The sequence below is a fragment of the Filicampus tigris genome, chromosome 17, assembly GCF_054856515.1.
Source record: "Filicampus tigris isolate MCC_2025a chromosome 17, RoL_Ftig_1.0, whole genome shotgun sequence".
NCBI classification, from domain to species: Eukaryota; Metazoa; Chordata; class Actinopteri; order Syngnathiformes; family Syngnathidae; genus Filicampus; species Filicampus tigris.
The window spans coordinates 5,232,640-5,247,218 of record NC_141233.1 but is presented as its reverse complement, the minus strand read 5'-3'; the positions used below and the strand labels follow the sequence as shown (position 1 = coordinate 5,247,218).

Here is a 14,579-nt window from a genome sequence, read left to right as displayed (position 1 = left end):
AGTGTACAACAGACTAATCTCTTTTTTTTCACTTTATCCTGGATTACATTCTGGATTATGCCACTTGTACACATCGCACAAAAAATGTTTCCGCCCGGTCTCGGACCGGGGACCTTTCGCGTGTTAGGCGAACGTGATAACCACTACACTACGGAAACTTGTGGAGACACTGAATTGTACAGAAATCTTCTCATTTTTATGTTGTTGTTTTGTCGGATTGCTGATTTTGCCATTTGCTCAAATTATCCACACACAAAAAAGAACATGTTTCCGCCCGGTCTCGAACCGGGGATAAAATTGTGAAAATACTTAGATGTACTAATATCTTCGCATTTATATATTGTTGTTTTGTCGGATTGCTGATTTTGCCATTTGCTCAAATCATCCACACACAAAAAAAAAACATGTTTCCGCCCGGTCTCGAACCGGGGACCTTTCGCGTGTTAGGCGAACGTGATAACCACTACACTACGGAAACTTGTGGAGACACTGTATTGTACAGAAATCTTCTCATTTTTATGTTGTTGTTTTGTCGGATTGCTGATTGCCATTTGCTCAAATTATCCGCACACAAAAAAGAACATGTTTCCGCCCGGTCTCGAACCGGGGATAAACTTGTGAAAATACTTAGATGTACTAATATCTTCTCATTTATATATTGTTGTTTTGTCGGATTGCTGATTTTGCCATTTGCTCAAATCATCCACACACAAAAAAAAACATGTTTCCGCCCGGTCTCGAACCGGGGACCTTTCGCGTGTTAGGCGAACGTGATAACCACTACACTACGGAAACTTGTGGAGACACTGTATTGTACAGAAATCTTCTCATTTTTATGTTGTTGTTTTGTCGGATTGCTGATTGCCATTTGCTCAAATTATCCGCACACAAAAAAGAACATGTTTCCGCCCGGTCTCGAACCGGGGATAAACTTGTGAAAATACTTAGATGTACTAATATCTTCGCATTTATATATTGTTGTTTTGTCGGATTGCTGATTTTGCCATTTGCTCAAATCATCCACACACAAAAAAAAACATGTTACCGCCCGGTCTCGAACCGGGGACCTTTCGCGCGTTAGGCGAACGTGATAACCACTACACTACGGAAACTTGTGAAAATATCTAGATGTACAAAAATCTCGCTGATTTTGCCATTTGCTCAAATCCACAAAAAAACAAACATGTTTCCGCCGGGTCTCCAACCAGGATGTACAAACTTAGATGTACAAAAATCTTCTCATTTATATGTTGTTTTGACGGATTACAGATTTTGCCATTTGCTCAAATCATCCACACACAAAAAGTAACATGTTTCCGCCCGGTCTCGAATCAGGGACATTTCGCATGTGAGGCGAACGTGATAACCACTACAATACGGAAAATTGAGAAGATATTTAGACGTAAAAAAATCTTCTCATTTATATGTTGTTTTGGCTGCAGATTTGCCATTTGCTCAAATTATCCACACACAAAAAAAAACATGTTTCCGCCCGGTCTCAAATCGGGGACCTTTCGCGTGTTAGGCGAACGTGATAACCACTACACTACGGAAACTTGTGAAGACACTTAGATGTACAAAAATCTTTTCATTTATATGTTTTGTCATATTGCAGATTTTGCCACTTGCTCAAATTGGCACCACACAAAAAAGAACATGTTTCCGCCCGGTCTCGAACCAGGGACCTTTCGCGTGTTAGGCGAACGTGATAACCACTACACTACGGAAACTTGTGAAAATATCTAGATGTACAAAAATCTTCTCATTTATATGTTGTTTTGGCGGATTGATGATTTAACCATTTGCTCAAATCATCCACACACAGAAAAGAACATGTTTCCGCCCGGTCTCGAAACGGGGACCTTTCGCGTGTTAGGCGAACGTGATAACCACTACACTACAGAAACTTGTGAAAATTTTTAGATGTACAAAAATCTTCTCATTTATATGTTGTTTTGTCGGATTGCAGATTTTGCCATTTGCTCAAATCATCCACACACAAAAAAAAACATGTTTCCGCCCAGTCTCGAATCGGGGACCTTTCGCATGTTAGGCAAACGTGATAACCACTACACTACGGAAAGTTGTGAAGACATATAGATGTACAAAAATCTTCTCATTTATATGTTGTTTTGGCGGATTGCAGATATTTCCATTTGCTCAAATCATCCACACACAGAAAAGAACATGTTGCCGCCCGGTCTCGAAACGGGGACCTTTCGCGTGTGAGGCGAACGTGATAACCACTAAACTACGGAAACTTGTGAAGACACTTAGATGTACAAAAATCTTCTCATTTATATGTTGTTTTGGCGGATTGCAGATTTTGCCATTTGCTCAAATCATCCACACACAAAAAAGAACATGTTTCCGCCTGGTCTCTAAACGGGGACCTTTCGCGTGTTAGGCGAACGTGATAACCACTACACTACAGAAACTTGTGAAAATTTTTATATGTACAAAAATCTTCTCATTTATATGTTGTTTTGTCGGATTGCTGATTTAACCATTTGCTCAAATCATCCACACACAAAAAAGAACATGTTTCCGCCCGGTGTTGAACCAGGGACCTTTCGCGTGTTAGGCGAACGTGATAACCACTACACTACGGAAACTTATGAAAATTTTTTGATGTACAAAAATCTTCTCATCTATATGTTTTGGCGGATTGCAGATTTCGCCATTTGCTCAAATCATCCACACACAAAAAAGAACATGTTTCCGCCCGGTCTCGAATCGGGGACCTTTCGCGTGTTAGGCGAACGTGATAACCACTACACTACGGAAACTTGTGAAGAAACTTAGATGTACAAAAATCTTCTCAGTTATATGTTGTTTTGTCGGATTGCTGATTTAACCATTTGCTCAAATCATCCACACACAAAAAAGAACATGTTTCCGCCCAGTCTCGAACCAGGGACCTTTCGCGTGTTAGGCGAACGTGATAACCACTACACTACGGAAACTTGTGAAAATGTTTAGATGTACAAAAATCTTCTCATTTATATGTTGTTTTGTCGGATTGCTGATTTTACCATTTGCTCAAATCATCCACACGCAAAAAAGAACATGTTTCCGCCCGGTGTCGAACCAGGGACCTTTCGCGTGTTAGGCGAACTTGATAACCACTACACTACGGAAACTTGTGAAAACATCTAGATGTAAAAAAAATCTTCTCATTTATATGTTGTTTTGGCGGATTGCAAATTATGCCATTTGCTCAAATCATCCACACACAAAAAAGAACATGTTTCCGCCCGGTCTTGAATAGGGGACCTTTCGCGTGTTAGGCAAACGTGATAACCACTACACTACGGAAACTTGTGAAAATTTTTAGATGTACAAAAATCTTCTCATCTATATGTTGTTTTGGCGGATTGCAGATTTTGCCATTTGCTCAAATCATCCACACACAAAAAAGAACATGTTTCCGCCCGGTCTCGAATCGGGGACCTTTCGCGTGTTAGGCGAACGTGATAACCACTACATTACGGAAACTTGTGAAGAAACTTAGATGTACAAAAATCTTCTCATTTATATGTTGTTTTGGCGGATTGCAAATTTTGCCATTTGTTCAAATCATCCACACACAAAAAAGAACATGTTTCCGCCCGGTCTCGAACCAGGGACCTTTCGCGTGTTAGGCGAACGTGATAACCACTACACTACGGAAACTTGCGAAAATATTTAGATGTACAAAAATCTTCTCATTTATATGTTGTTTTGGCGGATTGCAAATTTTGCCATTTGCTCAAATCATCCACACACAAAAAAGAACATGTTTCCGCCCGGTCTCGAACCAGGGACCTTTCGCGTGTGAGGCGAACGTGATAACCACTACACTACAGAAACTTGTGAAATTATCTAGATGGTCAAAAATCTTCTCATTTATATGTTGTTTTGGCGGATTGCTGATTTTGCCATTTGCTCAAATCATCCACACACAAAAAAAAACATGTTTCCGCCCGGTCTCGAATCCGGGACCTTTTGCGTGTTAGGCGAAAGTGATAACCACTACACTTCGGAAACTTGTGAAAATATCTAGATGGTCAAAAATCTTCTCATTTATATGTTGTTTTGGCGGATTGCAGATTTTGCCATTTGTTCAAATCATCCACACACAAAAAAGAACATGTTTCCGCCCGGTCTCTAAACGGGGACCTTTCGCGTGTTAGGCGAACGTGATAACCACTACACTACAGAAACTTGTGAAAATTTTTATACGTACAAAAATCTTCTCATTTATATGTTGTTTTGTCGGATTGCTGATTTTACCATTTGCTCAAATCATCCACACACAAAAAAGAACATGTTTCCGCCCGGTGTCGAACCAGGGACCTTTCGCGTGTTAGGCGAACGTGATAACCACTACACTACGGAAACTTGTGAAAACATCTAGATGTAAAAAAAATCTTCTCATTTATATGTTGTTTTGGCGGATTGCAAATTTTGCCATTTGCTCAAATCATCCACACACAAAAAAGAACATGTTTCCGCCCGGTCTCGAATCAGGGACCTTTCGCATGTGAGGCGAACGTGATAACCACTACAATACGGAAAATTGAGAAAATATTTAGACGTAAAAAAATCTTCTCATTTATATGTTGTTTTGGCTGCAGATTTGCCATTTGCTCAAATTATCCACACACAAAAAAGAACATGTTTCCGCCCGGTCTCGAAACGGGGACCTTTCGCGTGTGAGGCGAACGTGATAACCACTACACTACGGAAACTTGTGAAAATATCTAGATGTACAAAAATCTTCTCATTTATATGTTGTTTTGGCGGATTGCAAATTTTGCCATTTGCTCAAATCATCCACACACAAAAAAGAACATGTTTCCGCCCGGTCTCGAATCAGGGACCTTTCGCATGTGAGGCGAACGTGATAACCACTACAATACGGAAAATTGAGAAGATATTTAGACGTACAAAAATCTTCTCATTTATATGTTGTTTTGTCGGATTGCTGATTTTACCATTTGCTCAAATCATACACACACAAAAAAGAACATGTTTCCGCCCGGTCTCAAACCAGGGACCTTTCGCATGTTAGGCGAACGTGATAACCACTACACTACGGAAACTTGTGAAAATATCTAGATGTACAAAAATCTTCTCATTTATATGTTTTGGCGGATTGATGATTTAACCATTTGCTCAAATCATCCACACACAGAAAAGAACATGTTTCCGCCCGGTCTCGAAACGGGGACCTTTCGCGTGTTAGGCGAACGTGATAACCACTACACTACAGAAACTTGTGAAAATTTTTATATGTACAAAAATCTTCTCATTTATATGTTGTTTTGTCGGATTGCAGATTTTGCCATTTGCTCAAATCATCCACACACAAAAAAAAAACATGTTTCCGCCCAGTCTCGAATCGGGGACCTTTCGCGTGTTAGGCAAACGTGATAACCACTACACTACGGAAAGTTGTGAAGACATACAGATGTACAAAAATCTTCTCATTTATATGTTGTTTTGGCGGATTGCAGATTTTGCCATTTGCTCAAATCATCCACACACAAAAAAGAACATGTTTCTGCCCGGTCTCGAAACGGGGACCTTTCGCGTGTGAGGCGAACGTGATAACCACTACACTACGGAAACTTGTGAAGACACTTAGATGTACAAAAATCTTCTCATTTATATGTTGTTTTGGCGGATTGCAGATTTTGCCATTTGTTCAAATCATCCACACACAAAAAAGAACATGTTTCCGCCCGGTCTCTAAACGGGGACCTTTCGCATGTTAGGCGAACGTGATAACCACTACACTACAGAAACTTGTGAAAATTTTAAATGTACAAAAATCTTCTCATTTATATGTTGTTTTGTAGGATTACTGATTTTACCATTTGCTCAAATCATCCACACACAAAAAAGAACATGTTTCCGCCCGGTGTCGAACCAGGGACCTTTCGCGTGTTAGGAGAACGTGATAACCACTACACTACGGAAACTTGTGAAAACATCTAGATGTAAAAGAAATCTTCTCATCTATATGTTGTTTTGGCGGATTGCAGATTTTGCCATTTGCTCAAATCATCCACACACAAAAAAGAACATGTTTCCGCCCGGTCTCGAATCGGGGACCTTTCGCGTGTTAGGCGAACGTGATAACCACTACACTACAGAAACTTGTGAAATTATCTAGATGGTCAAAAATCTTCTCATTTATATGTTGTTTTGGCGGATTGCAGATTTTGCCATTTGCTCAAATCATCCACACACAAAAAAGAACATGTTTCCGCCCGGTCTCGAAACGGGGACCTTTCGCGTGTTAGGCAAACGTGATAACCACTACACTACGGAAACTTGTGAAAATTTTTAGATGTACAAAAATCTTCTCATCTATATGTTGTTTTGGCGGATTGCAGATTTTGCCATTTGCTCAAATCATCCACACACAAAAAAGAACATGTTTCCGCCCCGTCTCGAATCGGGGACCTCTCGCGTGTTAGGCGAACGTGATAACCACTACACTACGGAAACTTGTGAAGAAACTTAGATGTACAAAAATCTTCTCATTTATATGTTGTTTTGTCGGATTGCTGATTTAACCATTTGCTCAAATCATCCACACACAGAAAAGAACATGTTGCCGCCCGGTCTCGAACCAGGGACCTTTCGCGTGTTAGGCGAACGTGATAACCACTACACTACGGAAACTTGTGAAAATACTTAGATGTACAAAAATCTTCTCATTTATATGTTGTTTTGGCGGATTGCAAATTTTGCCATTTGCTCAAATCATCCACACACAAAAAAGAACATATTTCCGCCCGGTCTCGAACCAGGGACCTTTCGCGTGTGAGGCGAACGTGATAACCACTACACTACGGAAACTTGTGAAATTATCTAAATAGTCAAAAATCTTCTCATTTATATGTTGTTTTGGCGGATTGCAGATTTTGCCATTTGGTCAAATCATCCACACACAAAAAAGAACATGTTTCCGCCTGGTCTCGAACCAGGGACCTTTCGCGTGTGAGGCGAACGTGATAACCACTACACTACGGAAACTTGTGAAATTATCTAGATGGTCACAAATCTTCTCATTTATATGTTGTTTTGGCGGATTGCAGATTTTGCCATTTGCTCAAATCATCCACACACAAAAAAAAACATGTTTCCGCCCGGTCTCGAATCGGGGACCTTTCGCGTGTTAGGCGAAAGTGATAACCACTACACTACGGAAACTTGTGAAAATATCTAGATGGTCAAAAATCTTCTCATTTATATGTTGTTTTGGCGGATTGCAGATTTTGCCATTTGCTCAAATCATCCACACACAAAAAAGAACATGTTTCCGCCCGGTCTCGAAACGGGGACCTTTCGCGTGTGAGGCGAACGTGATAACCACTACACTACGGAAACTTGTGAAAATTTTTAGATGTACAAAAATCTTCTCATTTATATGTTGTTTTGGCGGATTGCAAATTTTGCCATTTGCTCAAATCATCCACACACAAAAAAGAACATATTTCCGCCCGGTCTCGAACCAGGGACCTTTCGCGTGTGAGGCGAACGTGATAACCACTACACTACGGAAACTTGTGAAATTATCTAAATAGTCAAAAATCTTCTCATTTATATGTTGTTTTGTCGGATTGCTGATTTAACCATTTGCTCAAATCATCCACACACAGAAAAGAACATGTTTCCGCCCGGTCTCGAACCAGGGACCTTTCGCGTGTTAGGCGAACGTGATAACCACTACACTACGGAAACTTGTGAAAATACTTAGATGTACAAAAATCTTCTCATTTATATGTTGTTTTGGCGGATTGCAAATTTTGCCATTTGCTCAAATCATCCACACACAAAAAAGGACATATTTCCGCCCGGTCTCGAACCAGGGACCTTTCGCGTGTGAGGCGAACGTGATAACCACTACACTACGGAAACTTGTGAAATTATCTAGATGGTCAAAAATCTTCTCATTTATATGTTGTTTTGGCGGATTGCAGATTTTGCCATTTGCTCAAATCATCCACACACAAAAAAGAACATGTTTCCGCCCGGTCTCGAAACGGGGACCTTTCGCGTGTGAAGCGAATGTGATAACCACTACACTACGGAAACTTGTGAAAATTTTTAGATGTACAAAAATCTTCTCATTTATATGTTGTTTTGGCGGATTGCAGATTTCGCCATTTGCTCAAATCATCCACACACAAAAAAGAACATGTTTCCGCCCGGTCTCGAAACGGGGACCTTTCGCGTGTGCGGCGAACGTGATAACCACTACACTACGGAAACTTGTGAAGACACTTAGATGTACAAAAATCTTCTCATTTATATGTTGTTTTGGCGGATTGCAGATTTTGCCATTTGTTCAAATCATCCACACACAAAAAAGAACATGTTTCCGCCCGGTCTCTAAACGGGGACCTTTCGCATGTTAGGCGAACGTGATAACCACTACACTACAGAAACTTGTGAAAATTTTAAATGTACAAAAATCTTCTCATTTATATGTTGTTTTGTCGGATTACTGATTTTACCATTTGCTCAAATCATCCACACACAAAAATGAACATGTTTCCGCCCGGTGTCGAACCAGGGACCTTTCGCGTGTTAGGAGAACGTGATAACCACTACACTACGGAAACTTGTGAAAACATCTAGATGTAAAAAAAATCTTCTCATTTATATGTTGTTTTGGCGGATTGCAAATTTTGCCATTTGCTCAAATCATCCACACACAAAAAAGAACATGTTTCCGCCCGGTCTTGAATAGGGAACCTTTCGCGTGTTAGGCAAACGTGATAACCACTACACTACGGAAACTTGTGAAAATTTTTAGATGTACAAAAATCTTCTCATCTATATGTTGTTTTGGCGGATTGCAGATTTTGCCATTTGCTCAAATCATCCACACACAAAAAAGAACATGTTTCCGCCCGGTCTCGAATCGGGGACCTTTCGCGTGTTAGGCGAACGTGATAACCACTACATTACGGAAACTTGTGAAGAAACTTAGATGTACAAAAATCTTCTCATTTATATGTTGTTTTGTCGGATTGCTGATTTAACCATTTGCTCAAATCATCCACACACAAAAAAGAACATGTTTCCGCCCGGTCTCGAACCAGGGACCTTTCGCGTGTTAGGCGAACGTGATAACCACTACACTACGGAAACTTGCGAAAATATTTAGATGTACAAAAATCTTCTCATTTATATGTTGTTTTGGCGGATTGCAAATTTTGCCATTTGCTCAAATCATCCACACACAAAAAAGAACATGTTTCCGCCCGGTCTCGAACCAGGGACCTTTCGCGTGTGAGGCGAACGTGATAACCACTACACTACGGAAACTTGTGAAATTATCTAGATGGTCAAAAATCTTCTCATTTATATGTTGTTTTGGCGGATTGCAGATTTTGCCATTTGCTCAAATCATCCACACACAAAAAAGAACATGTTTCCGCCCGGTCTCGAAACGGGGACCTTTCGCGTGTGAGGCGAACGTGATAACCACTACACTACGGAAACTTGTGAAGACACTTAGATGTACAAAAATCTTCTCATTTATATGTTGTTTTGGCGGATTGCAGATTTTGCCATTTGTTCAAATCATCCACACACAAAAAAGAACATGTTTCCGCCCGGTCTCTAAACGGGGACCTTTCGCATGTTAGGCGAACGTGATAACCACTACACTACAGAAACTTGTGAAAATTTTAAATGTACAAAAATCTTCTCATTTATATGTTGTTTTGTCGGATTACTGATTTTACCATTTGCTCAAATCATCCACACACAAAAAAGAACATGTTTCCGCCCGGTGTCGAACCAGGGACCTTTCGCGTGTTAGGAGAACGTGATAACCACTACACTACGGAAACTTGTGAAAACATCTAGATGTAAAAAAAATCTTCTCATTTATATGTTGTTTTGGCGGATTGCAAATTTTGCCATTTGCTCAAATCATCCACACACAAAAAAGAACATGTTTCCGCCCGGTCTTGAATAGGGAACCTTTCGCGTGTTAGGCAAACGTGATAACCACTACACTACGGAAACTTGTGAAAATTTTTAGATGTACAAAAATCTTCTCATCTATATGTTGTTTTGGCGGATTGCAGATTTTGCCATTTGCTCAAATCATCCACACACAAAAAAGAACATGTTTCCGCCCGGTCTCGAATCGGGGACCTTTCGCGTGTGAAGCGAATGTGATAACCACTACACTACGGAAACTTGTAAAAATTTTTAGATGTACAAAAATCTTCTCATTTATATGTTGTTTTGGCGGATTGCAAATTTTGCCATTTGCTCAAATCATCCACACACAAAAAAGAACATGTTTCCGCCCGGTGTCGAACCAGGGACCTTTCGCGTGTTAGGCGAACGTGATAACCACTACACTACGGAAACTTGTGAAAACATCTAGATGTAAAAAAAATCTTCTCATTTATATGTTGTTTTGGCGGATTGCAAATTTTGCCATTTGTTCAAATCATCCACACACAAAAAAGAACCTGTTTCCGCCCGGTCTCTAAATGGGGACCTTTCGCGTGTTAGGCGAACGTGATAACCACTACACTACGGAAACTTGTGAAAATTTTTAGATGTACAAAAATCATCTCATCTATATGTTGTTTTGGCGGATTACAGATTTTGCCATTTGCTCAAATCATCCACACACAAAAAAGAACATGTTTCCGCCCGGTCTCGAATCGGGGACCTTTCGCATGTTAGGCGAACGTGATAACCACTACACTACGGAAACTTGTGAAGAAACTTAGATGTACAAAAATCTTCTCATTTATATGTTGTTTTGTCGGATTGCTGATTTAACCATTTGCTCAAATCATCCACACACAAAAAAGAACATGTTCCCGCCCGGTCTCGAACCAGGGACCTTTCGCGTGTTAGGCGAACGTGATAACCACTACACTACAGAAACTTGTGAAAATATTTAGATGTACAAAAATCTTCTCATTTATATGTTGTTTTGGCGGATTGCAAATTTTGCCATTTGCTCAAATCATCCACACACAAAAAAGAACATGTTTCCGCCCGGTCTCGAACCAGGAACCTTTCGCGTGTGAGGCGAACGTGATAACCACTACACTACGGAAACTTGTGAAACTATCTAGATGGTCAAAAATCTTCTCATTTATATGTTGTTTTGGCGGATTGCAGATTTTGCCATTTGCTCAAATCATCCACACACAAAAAAGAACATGTTTCCGCCCGGTCTCGAATCGGGGACCTTTCGCGTGTTAGGCGAACGTGATAACCACTACACTACGGAAACTTGTGAAAATATCTAGATGGTCAAAAATCTTCTCATTTATATGTTGTTTTGGCGGATTGCAGATTTTGCCATTTGCTCGAATCATCCACACACAAAAAAGAACATGTTTCCGCCCGGTCTCGAATCGGGGACCTTTCGCATGTTAGGCGAACGTGATAACCACTACACTACGGAAACTTGTGAAGAAACTTAGATGTACAAAAATCTTCTCATTTATATGTTGTTTTGTCGGATTGCTGATTTAACCATTTGCTCAAATCATCCACACACAAAAAAGAACATGTTTCCGCCCGGTCTCGAACCAGGGACCTTTCGCGTGTTAGGCGAACGTGATAACCACTACACTACAGAAACTTGTGAAAATATTTAGATGTACAAAAATCTTCTCATTTATATGTTGTTTTGGCGGATTGCAAATTTTGCCATTTGCTCAAATCATCCACACACAAAAAAGAACATGTTTCCGCCCGGTCTCGAACCAGGGACCTTTCGCGTGTTAGGCGAACGTGATAACCACTACACTACGGAAACTCGTGAAACTATCTAGATGGTCAAAAATCTTCTCATTTATATGTTGTTTTGGCGGATTGCAGATTTTGCCATTTGCTCAAATCATCCACACACAAAAAAGAACATGTTTCCGCCCGGTCTCGAATCGGGGACCTTTCGCGTGTTAGGCGAACGTGATAACCACTACACTACGGAAACTTGTGAAAATATCTAGATGGTCAAAAATCTTCTCATTTATATGTTGTTTTGGCGGATTGCAGATTTTGCCATTTGCTCAAATCATCCACACACAAAAAAGAACATGTTTCCGCCCGGTCTCGAAACGGGGACCTTTAGCGTGTGAGGCGAACGTGATAACCACTACACTACGGAAACTTGTGAAAATATCTAGATGTACAAAAATCTTCTCATTTATATGTTGTTTTGGCGGATTGCAGATTTTGCCATTTGCTCAAATCATCCACACACAAAAAAGAACATGTTTCCGCCCGGTCTCGAAACGGGGACCTTTCGCGTGTGAAGCGAATGTGATAACCACTACACTACGGAAACTTGTGAAAACTTTTAGATGTACAAAAATCTTCTCATTTATATGTTGTTTTGGCGGATTGCAGATTTTGCCATTTGCTCAAATCATCCACACACAAAAAAGAACATGTTTCCGCCCGGTCTCGAAACGGGGACCTTTTGCGTGTTAGGCAAACGTGATAACCACTACACTACGGAAACTTGTGAAAGTTTTTAGATGTACAAAAATCTTCTCATTTATATGTTGTTTTGGCGGATTGCAGATTTTGCCATTTGCTCAAATCATCCACACACAAAAAAGAACACGTTTCCGCCCGGTCTCGAATCGGGGACCTTTCGCGTGTTAGGCGAACGTGATAACCACTACACTACGGAAACTTGTGAAGAAACTTAGATGTACAAAAATCTTCTCATTTATTTGTTGTTTTGTCGGATTGCTGATTTAACCATTTGCTCAAATCATCCACACACAAAAAAGAACATGTTTCCGCCCGGTCTCGAACCAGGGACATTTCGCGTGTTAGGCGAACGTGATAACCACTACACTACCGAAACTTGCAAAAATATTTAGATGTACAAAAATCTTCACATTTATATGTTGTTTTGGCGGATTGCAAATTTTGCCATTTGCTCAAATCATCCACACACAAAAAAGAACATGTTTCCGCCCGGTCTTGAATAGGGGACCTTCTGCGTGTTAGGCAAACGTGATAACCACTACACTACGGAAACTTGTGAAAATTTTTAGATGTACAAAAATCTTCTCATTTATATGTTGTTTTGGCGGATTGCTAATTTTACCATTTGCTCAAATCATCCACACACAAAAAAGACCATGTTTCCGCCCGGTCTCAAACCAGGGACCTTTCACGTGTTAGGCGAACGTGATAACCACTACACTACGGAAACCTGTTATCGAAAATGTTATCGTACTTTTTTTTTTTTTTAACCTATTTATTTCATCCTTGGATTAAATTTTTGTATACAGTCAGGCAGTGCATGTTCTTTGTGAATAGAAATCTGTTTAAACAGGTTTTGTTTCAACCTCTTATTCTTTCAGTGCAATGAGTTTACAGTAAATACCATAAAGCTTAAAATAAATGGAGTAGCATGAAGGATCAGCCCCTCCCCCCCAACCCGCAACCACCAACCCCCAACCCCTCCGCCCCCATTAGGCAAACGTGATAACCACTACACTATGGAAACTTCTAAAGATCCTTAGATGCACAAAAATCTTCACGTTTTTATATTGTTTTTTCGTCGGATTGTGGATTTTACCATTGGAACAAATTGCGCACCGAAAACAACATGTTTCCGCCCGGTTTCGAACTGCGGACCTTTCGCGTGTGAGGGGAACGTGATAACCACTACACTACGGAAACCTACAAATATACCCAGATGCACAAAAATCTCCTCGTTTATATACTGTTGTTTCGTCGGATTGTGGAGTTCACCATTTGTACAAATTGCGCACCCAAAAATGCATGTTTCCGCCCGGTTTCGAACCGGGGACCTTTCGCGTGTGAGGCGAACGTGATAACCACTACACTACGGAAACGTCTTAGCCGACCAAACAGCTCAAGAGTCTTTCGTTGAAACGGAGATTCAGATTCTCAGGCACATCATGTTCACCTCACGCGCGAAGGTCAGCCGCGGAAAAATTCTAAATTCGTTATTTAATAGACCGATCTTGTCTTGCCCATTTCGGCTCTAATCCGGAGCGTCCGTTAGCAAACTTCGGCAGACTTTCACGAGGAAAGTTCACCCCAACACCCCCCCCCCCCCCCCGTTGAGCGATAAACACTGTGTAAGATTATATATAGATACTATGTGAGATTAAATCCAAAAACGGGCAAATTACAATTTTTGTAAGATTCAGCACAGCCCGGGGTTGACAGGTATGGAAATGGCTTTCGCGTGTTAGGCGAAAGTGATAACCACAACACTACGGAAACCGATGAAGACTCCAAGATACTAAAAATCATGTCATTTATATATTGTTGGTTGGATTGTGCTTTGCCATTTGTACAGTGTGGGTTTTGCCACGTGTACAAATCGCACCCAAAAATAAAAAATAAAAAACATGTTTCCGCCCGGTCTCGAACCGGGGACCTTTCGCGTGTTAGGCGAACGTGATAACCACTACACTACGGAAACTTCTATCACATTGTCGATTTTGTTTAACCTTTATCGAATATACTACATGGCAGTAGGTCAACCCACAAGAAGTTGTGTTTCGTGACATATACTCACATTATGT

General features: G+C 40.6%; 63 non-coding genes across 63 annotated transcripts; all 63 read right to left on the bottom strand.

Moving 5' to 3' along the window:
• Window positions 1-85: 85 nt before the first annotated feature.
• Window positions 86-158, bottom strand: trnav-aac (transfer RNA valine (anticodon AAC)). The gene has a single exon. It is a non-coding gene; the product is annotated as a tRNA-Val (tRNA).
• A 247-nt stretch (window positions 159-405) lies between these two features.
• On the bottom strand, window positions 406-478 carry trnav-aac (transfer RNA valine (anticodon AAC)). The gene has a single exon. It is a non-coding gene; the product is annotated as a tRNA-Val (tRNA).
• A 244-nt stretch (window positions 479-722) lies between these two features.
• On the bottom strand, window positions 723-795 carry trnav-aac (transfer RNA valine (anticodon AAC)). The gene has a single exon. It is a non-coding gene; the product is annotated as a tRNA-Val (tRNA).
• Window positions 796-1,039: 244 nt separating this feature from the next.
• Window positions 1,040-1,112, bottom strand: trnav-aac (transfer RNA valine (anticodon AAC)). The gene has a single exon. It is a non-coding gene; the product is annotated as a tRNA-Val (tRNA).
• Window positions 1,113-1,483: 371 nt separating this feature from the next.
• trnav-aac (transfer RNA valine (anticodon AAC)) lies at window positions 1,484-1,556 on the bottom strand. The gene has a single exon. It is a non-coding gene; the product is annotated as a tRNA-Val (tRNA).
• A 101-nt stretch (window positions 1,557-1,657) lies between these two features.
• trnav-aac (transfer RNA valine (anticodon AAC)) lies at window positions 1,658-1,730 on the bottom strand. Its single transcript has one exon. It is a non-coding gene; the product is annotated as a tRNA-Val (tRNA).
• A 104-nt stretch (window positions 1,731-1,834) lies between these two features.
• Window positions 1,835-1,907, bottom strand: trnav-aac (transfer RNA valine (anticodon AAC)). Its single transcript has one exon. It is a non-coding gene; the product is annotated as a tRNA-Val (tRNA).
• Window positions 1,908-2,542: 635 nt separating this feature from the next.
• On the bottom strand, window positions 2,543-2,615 carry trnav-aac (transfer RNA valine (anticodon AAC)). Its single transcript has one exon. It is a non-coding gene; the product is annotated as a tRNA-Val (tRNA).
• A 101-nt stretch (window positions 2,616-2,716) lies between these two features.
• trnav-aac (transfer RNA valine (anticodon AAC)) lies at window positions 2,717-2,789 on the bottom strand. Its single transcript has one exon. It is a non-coding gene; the product is annotated as a tRNA-Val (tRNA).
• A 104-nt stretch (window positions 2,790-2,893) lies between these two features.
• Window positions 2,894-2,966, bottom strand: trnav-aac (transfer RNA valine (anticodon AAC)). The gene has a single exon. It is a non-coding gene; the product is annotated as a tRNA-Val (tRNA).
• Window positions 2,967-3,070: 104 nt separating this feature from the next.
• trnav-aac (transfer RNA valine (anticodon AAC)) lies at window positions 3,071-3,143 on the bottom strand. The gene has a single exon. It is a non-coding gene; the product is annotated as a tRNA-Val (tRNA).
• Window positions 3,144-3,425: 282 nt separating this feature from the next.
• trnav-aac (transfer RNA valine (anticodon AAC)) lies at window positions 3,426-3,498 on the bottom strand. Its single transcript has one exon. It is a non-coding gene; the product is annotated as a tRNA-Val (tRNA).
• Window positions 3,499-3,602: 104 nt separating this feature from the next.
• Window positions 3,603-3,675, bottom strand: trnav-aac (transfer RNA valine (anticodon AAC)). Its single transcript has one exon. It is a non-coding gene; the product is annotated as a tRNA-Val (tRNA).
• Window positions 3,676-3,779: 104 nt separating this feature from the next.
• trnav-cac (transfer RNA valine (anticodon CAC)) lies at window positions 3,780-3,852 on the bottom strand. The gene has a single exon. It is a non-coding gene; the product is annotated as a tRNA-Val (tRNA).
• A 281-nt stretch (window positions 3,853-4,133) lies between these two features.
• Window positions 4,134-4,206, bottom strand: trnav-aac (transfer RNA valine (anticodon AAC)). The gene has a single exon. It is a non-coding gene; the product is annotated as a tRNA-Val (tRNA).
• A 104-nt stretch (window positions 4,207-4,310) lies between these two features.
• On the bottom strand, window positions 4,311-4,383 carry trnav-aac (transfer RNA valine (anticodon AAC)). Its single transcript has one exon. It is a non-coding gene; the product is annotated as a tRNA-Val (tRNA).
• A 277-nt stretch (window positions 4,384-4,660) lies between these two features.
• trnav-cac (transfer RNA valine (anticodon CAC)) lies at window positions 4,661-4,733 on the bottom strand. Its single transcript has one exon. It is a non-coding gene; the product is annotated as a tRNA-Val (tRNA).
• Window positions 4,734-5,014: 281 nt separating this feature from the next.
• On the bottom strand, window positions 5,015-5,087 carry trnav-aac (transfer RNA valine (anticodon AAC)). Its single transcript has one exon. It is a non-coding gene; the product is annotated as a tRNA-Val (tRNA).
• A 101-nt stretch (window positions 5,088-5,188) lies between these two features.
• On the bottom strand, window positions 5,189-5,261 carry trnav-aac (transfer RNA valine (anticodon AAC)). The gene has a single exon. It is a non-coding gene; the product is annotated as a tRNA-Val (tRNA).
• A 282-nt stretch (window positions 5,262-5,543) lies between these two features.
• Window positions 5,544-5,616, bottom strand: trnav-cac (transfer RNA valine (anticodon CAC)). The gene has a single exon. It is a non-coding gene; the product is annotated as a tRNA-Val (tRNA).
• A 104-nt stretch (window positions 5,617-5,720) lies between these two features.
• On the bottom strand, window positions 5,721-5,793 carry trnav-aac (transfer RNA valine (anticodon AAC)). The gene has a single exon. It is a non-coding gene; the product is annotated as a tRNA-Val (tRNA).
• Window positions 5,794-5,896: 103 nt separating this feature from the next.
• On the bottom strand, window positions 5,897-5,969 carry trnav-aac (transfer RNA valine (anticodon AAC)). Its single transcript has one exon. It is a non-coding gene; the product is annotated as a tRNA-Val (tRNA).
• Window positions 5,970-6,074: 105 nt separating this feature from the next.
• trnav-aac (transfer RNA valine (anticodon AAC)) lies at window positions 6,075-6,147 on the bottom strand. The gene has a single exon. It is a non-coding gene; the product is annotated as a tRNA-Val (tRNA).
• Window positions 6,148-6,251: 104 nt separating this feature from the next.
• Window positions 6,252-6,324, bottom strand: trnav-aac (transfer RNA valine (anticodon AAC)). The gene has a single exon. It is a non-coding gene; the product is annotated as a tRNA-Val (tRNA).
• Window positions 6,325-6,428: 104 nt separating this feature from the next.
• trnav-aac (transfer RNA valine (anticodon AAC)) lies at window positions 6,429-6,501 on the bottom strand. The gene has a single exon. It is a non-coding gene; the product is annotated as a tRNA-Val (tRNA).
• A 104-nt stretch (window positions 6,502-6,605) lies between these two features.
• Window positions 6,606-6,678, bottom strand: trnav-aac (transfer RNA valine (anticodon AAC)). The gene has a single exon. It is a non-coding gene; the product is annotated as a tRNA-Val (tRNA).
• Window positions 6,679-6,782: 104 nt separating this feature from the next.
• Window positions 6,783-6,855, bottom strand: trnav-cac (transfer RNA valine (anticodon CAC)). The gene has a single exon. It is a non-coding gene; the product is annotated as a tRNA-Val (tRNA).
• A 104-nt stretch (window positions 6,856-6,959) lies between these two features.
• Window positions 6,960-7,032, bottom strand: trnav-cac (transfer RNA valine (anticodon CAC)). The gene has a single exon. It is a non-coding gene; the product is annotated as a tRNA-Val (tRNA).
• Window positions 7,033-7,136: 104 nt separating this feature from the next.
• On the bottom strand, window positions 7,137-7,209 carry trnav-aac (transfer RNA valine (anticodon AAC)). Its single transcript has one exon. It is a non-coding gene; the product is annotated as a tRNA-Val (tRNA).
• A 104-nt stretch (window positions 7,210-7,313) lies between these two features.
• Window positions 7,314-7,386, bottom strand: trnav-cac (transfer RNA valine (anticodon CAC)). The gene has a single exon. It is a non-coding gene; the product is annotated as a tRNA-Val (tRNA).
• A 104-nt stretch (window positions 7,387-7,490) lies between these two features.
• On the bottom strand, window positions 7,491-7,563 carry trnav-cac (transfer RNA valine (anticodon CAC)). Its single transcript has one exon. It is a non-coding gene; the product is annotated as a tRNA-Val (tRNA).
• Window positions 7,564-7,667: 104 nt separating this feature from the next.
• Window positions 7,668-7,740, bottom strand: trnav-aac (transfer RNA valine (anticodon AAC)). Its single transcript has one exon. It is a non-coding gene; the product is annotated as a tRNA-Val (tRNA).
• A 104-nt stretch (window positions 7,741-7,844) lies between these two features.
• Window positions 7,845-7,917, bottom strand: trnav-cac (transfer RNA valine (anticodon CAC)). Its single transcript has one exon. It is a non-coding gene; the product is annotated as a tRNA-Val (tRNA).
• A 104-nt stretch (window positions 7,918-8,021) lies between these two features.
• Window positions 8,022-8,094, bottom strand: trnav-cac (transfer RNA valine (anticodon CAC)). Its single transcript has one exon. It is a non-coding gene; the product is annotated as a tRNA-Val (tRNA).
• Window positions 8,095-8,198: 104 nt separating this feature from the next.
• On the bottom strand, window positions 8,199-8,271 carry trnav-cac (transfer RNA valine (anticodon CAC)). Its single transcript has one exon. It is a non-coding gene; the product is annotated as a tRNA-Val (tRNA).
• A 104-nt stretch (window positions 8,272-8,375) lies between these two features.
• Window positions 8,376-8,448, bottom strand: trnav-aac (transfer RNA valine (anticodon AAC)). The gene has a single exon. It is a non-coding gene; the product is annotated as a tRNA-Val (tRNA).
• A 103-nt stretch (window positions 8,449-8,551) lies between these two features.
• On the bottom strand, window positions 8,552-8,624 carry trnav-aac (transfer RNA valine (anticodon AAC)). Its single transcript has one exon. It is a non-coding gene; the product is annotated as a tRNA-Val (tRNA).
• A 282-nt stretch (window positions 8,625-8,906) lies between these two features.
• trnav-aac (transfer RNA valine (anticodon AAC)) lies at window positions 8,907-8,979 on the bottom strand. The gene has a single exon. It is a non-coding gene; the product is annotated as a tRNA-Val (tRNA).
• A 104-nt stretch (window positions 8,980-9,083) lies between these two features.
• trnav-aac (transfer RNA valine (anticodon AAC)) lies at window positions 9,084-9,156 on the bottom strand. Its single transcript has one exon. It is a non-coding gene; the product is annotated as a tRNA-Val (tRNA).
• Window positions 9,157-9,260: 104 nt separating this feature from the next.
• trnav-cac (transfer RNA valine (anticodon CAC)) lies at window positions 9,261-9,333 on the bottom strand. Its single transcript has one exon. It is a non-coding gene; the product is annotated as a tRNA-Val (tRNA).
• A 104-nt stretch (window positions 9,334-9,437) lies between these two features.
• On the bottom strand, window positions 9,438-9,510 carry trnav-cac (transfer RNA valine (anticodon CAC)). The gene has a single exon. It is a non-coding gene; the product is annotated as a tRNA-Val (tRNA).
• A 104-nt stretch (window positions 9,511-9,614) lies between these two features.
• Window positions 9,615-9,687, bottom strand: trnav-aac (transfer RNA valine (anticodon AAC)). Its single transcript has one exon. It is a non-coding gene; the product is annotated as a tRNA-Val (tRNA).
• Window positions 9,688-9,790: 103 nt separating this feature from the next.
• trnav-aac (transfer RNA valine (anticodon AAC)) lies at window positions 9,791-9,863 on the bottom strand. The gene has a single exon. It is a non-coding gene; the product is annotated as a tRNA-Val (tRNA).
• Window positions 9,864-10,145: 282 nt separating this feature from the next.
• On the bottom strand, window positions 10,146-10,218 carry trnav-cac (transfer RNA valine (anticodon CAC)). Its single transcript has one exon. It is a non-coding gene; the product is annotated as a tRNA-Val (tRNA).
• Window positions 10,219-10,322: 104 nt separating this feature from the next.
• On the bottom strand, window positions 10,323-10,395 carry trnav-aac (transfer RNA valine (anticodon AAC)). Its single transcript has one exon. It is a non-coding gene; the product is annotated as a tRNA-Val (tRNA).
• Window positions 10,396-10,500: 105 nt separating this feature from the next.
• Window positions 10,501-10,573, bottom strand: trnav-aac (transfer RNA valine (anticodon AAC)). Its single transcript has one exon. It is a non-coding gene; the product is annotated as a tRNA-Val (tRNA).
• Window positions 10,574-10,677: 104 nt separating this feature from the next.
• On the bottom strand, window positions 10,678-10,750 carry trnav-aac (transfer RNA valine (anticodon AAC)). Its single transcript has one exon. It is a non-coding gene; the product is annotated as a tRNA-Val (tRNA).
• A 104-nt stretch (window positions 10,751-10,854) lies between these two features.
• Window positions 10,855-10,927, bottom strand: trnav-aac (transfer RNA valine (anticodon AAC)). Its single transcript has one exon. It is a non-coding gene; the product is annotated as a tRNA-Val (tRNA).
• A 104-nt stretch (window positions 10,928-11,031) lies between these two features.
• trnav-cac (transfer RNA valine (anticodon CAC)) lies at window positions 11,032-11,104 on the bottom strand. The gene has a single exon. It is a non-coding gene; the product is annotated as a tRNA-Val (tRNA).
• A 104-nt stretch (window positions 11,105-11,208) lies between these two features.
• trnav-aac (transfer RNA valine (anticodon AAC)) lies at window positions 11,209-11,281 on the bottom strand. The gene has a single exon. It is a non-coding gene; the product is annotated as a tRNA-Val (tRNA).
• Window positions 11,282-11,385: 104 nt separating this feature from the next.
• Window positions 11,386-11,458, bottom strand: trnav-aac (transfer RNA valine (anticodon AAC)). The gene has a single exon. It is a non-coding gene; the product is annotated as a tRNA-Val (tRNA).
• Window positions 11,459-11,562: 104 nt separating this feature from the next.
• trnav-aac (transfer RNA valine (anticodon AAC)) lies at window positions 11,563-11,635 on the bottom strand. Its single transcript has one exon. It is a non-coding gene; the product is annotated as a tRNA-Val (tRNA).
• A 104-nt stretch (window positions 11,636-11,739) lies between these two features.
• Window positions 11,740-11,812, bottom strand: trnav-aac (transfer RNA valine (anticodon AAC)). Its single transcript has one exon. It is a non-coding gene; the product is annotated as a tRNA-Val (tRNA).
• Window positions 11,813-11,916: 104 nt separating this feature from the next.
• Window positions 11,917-11,989, bottom strand: trnav-aac (transfer RNA valine (anticodon AAC)). The gene has a single exon. It is a non-coding gene; the product is annotated as a tRNA-Val (tRNA).
• A 104-nt stretch (window positions 11,990-12,093) lies between these two features.
• trnav-cac (transfer RNA valine (anticodon CAC)) lies at window positions 12,094-12,166 on the bottom strand. The gene has a single exon. It is a non-coding gene; the product is annotated as a tRNA-Val (tRNA).
• A 104-nt stretch (window positions 12,167-12,270) lies between these two features.
• trnav-cac (transfer RNA valine (anticodon CAC)) lies at window positions 12,271-12,343 on the bottom strand. Its single transcript has one exon. It is a non-coding gene; the product is annotated as a tRNA-Val (tRNA).
• A 104-nt stretch (window positions 12,344-12,447) lies between these two features.
• Window positions 12,448-12,520, bottom strand: trnav-aac (transfer RNA valine (anticodon AAC)). The gene has a single exon. It is a non-coding gene; the product is annotated as a tRNA-Val (tRNA).
• Window positions 12,521-12,624: 104 nt separating this feature from the next.
• Window positions 12,625-12,697, bottom strand: trnav-aac (transfer RNA valine (anticodon AAC)). The gene has a single exon. It is a non-coding gene; the product is annotated as a tRNA-Val (tRNA).
• A 104-nt stretch (window positions 12,698-12,801) lies between these two features.
• Window positions 12,802-12,874, bottom strand: trnav-aac (transfer RNA valine (anticodon AAC)). Its single transcript has one exon. It is a non-coding gene; the product is annotated as a tRNA-Val (tRNA).
• A 104-nt stretch (window positions 12,875-12,978) lies between these two features.
• trnav-aac (transfer RNA valine (anticodon AAC)) lies at window positions 12,979-13,051 on the bottom strand. The gene has a single exon. It is a non-coding gene; the product is annotated as a tRNA-Val (tRNA).
• A 104-nt stretch (window positions 13,052-13,155) lies between these two features.
• Window positions 13,156-13,228, bottom strand: trnav-aac (transfer RNA valine (anticodon AAC)). The gene has a single exon. It is a non-coding gene; the product is annotated as a tRNA-Val (tRNA).
• A 576-nt stretch (window positions 13,229-13,804) lies between these two features.
• trnav-cac (transfer RNA valine (anticodon CAC)) lies at window positions 13,805-13,877 on the bottom strand. Its single transcript has one exon. It is a non-coding gene; the product is annotated as a tRNA-Val (tRNA).
• Window positions 13,878-14,403: 526 nt separating this feature from the next.
• On the bottom strand, window positions 14,404-14,476 carry trnav-aac (transfer RNA valine (anticodon AAC)). The gene has a single exon. It is a non-coding gene; the product is annotated as a tRNA-Val (tRNA).
• Window positions 14,477-14,579: the final 103 nt, after the last annotated feature.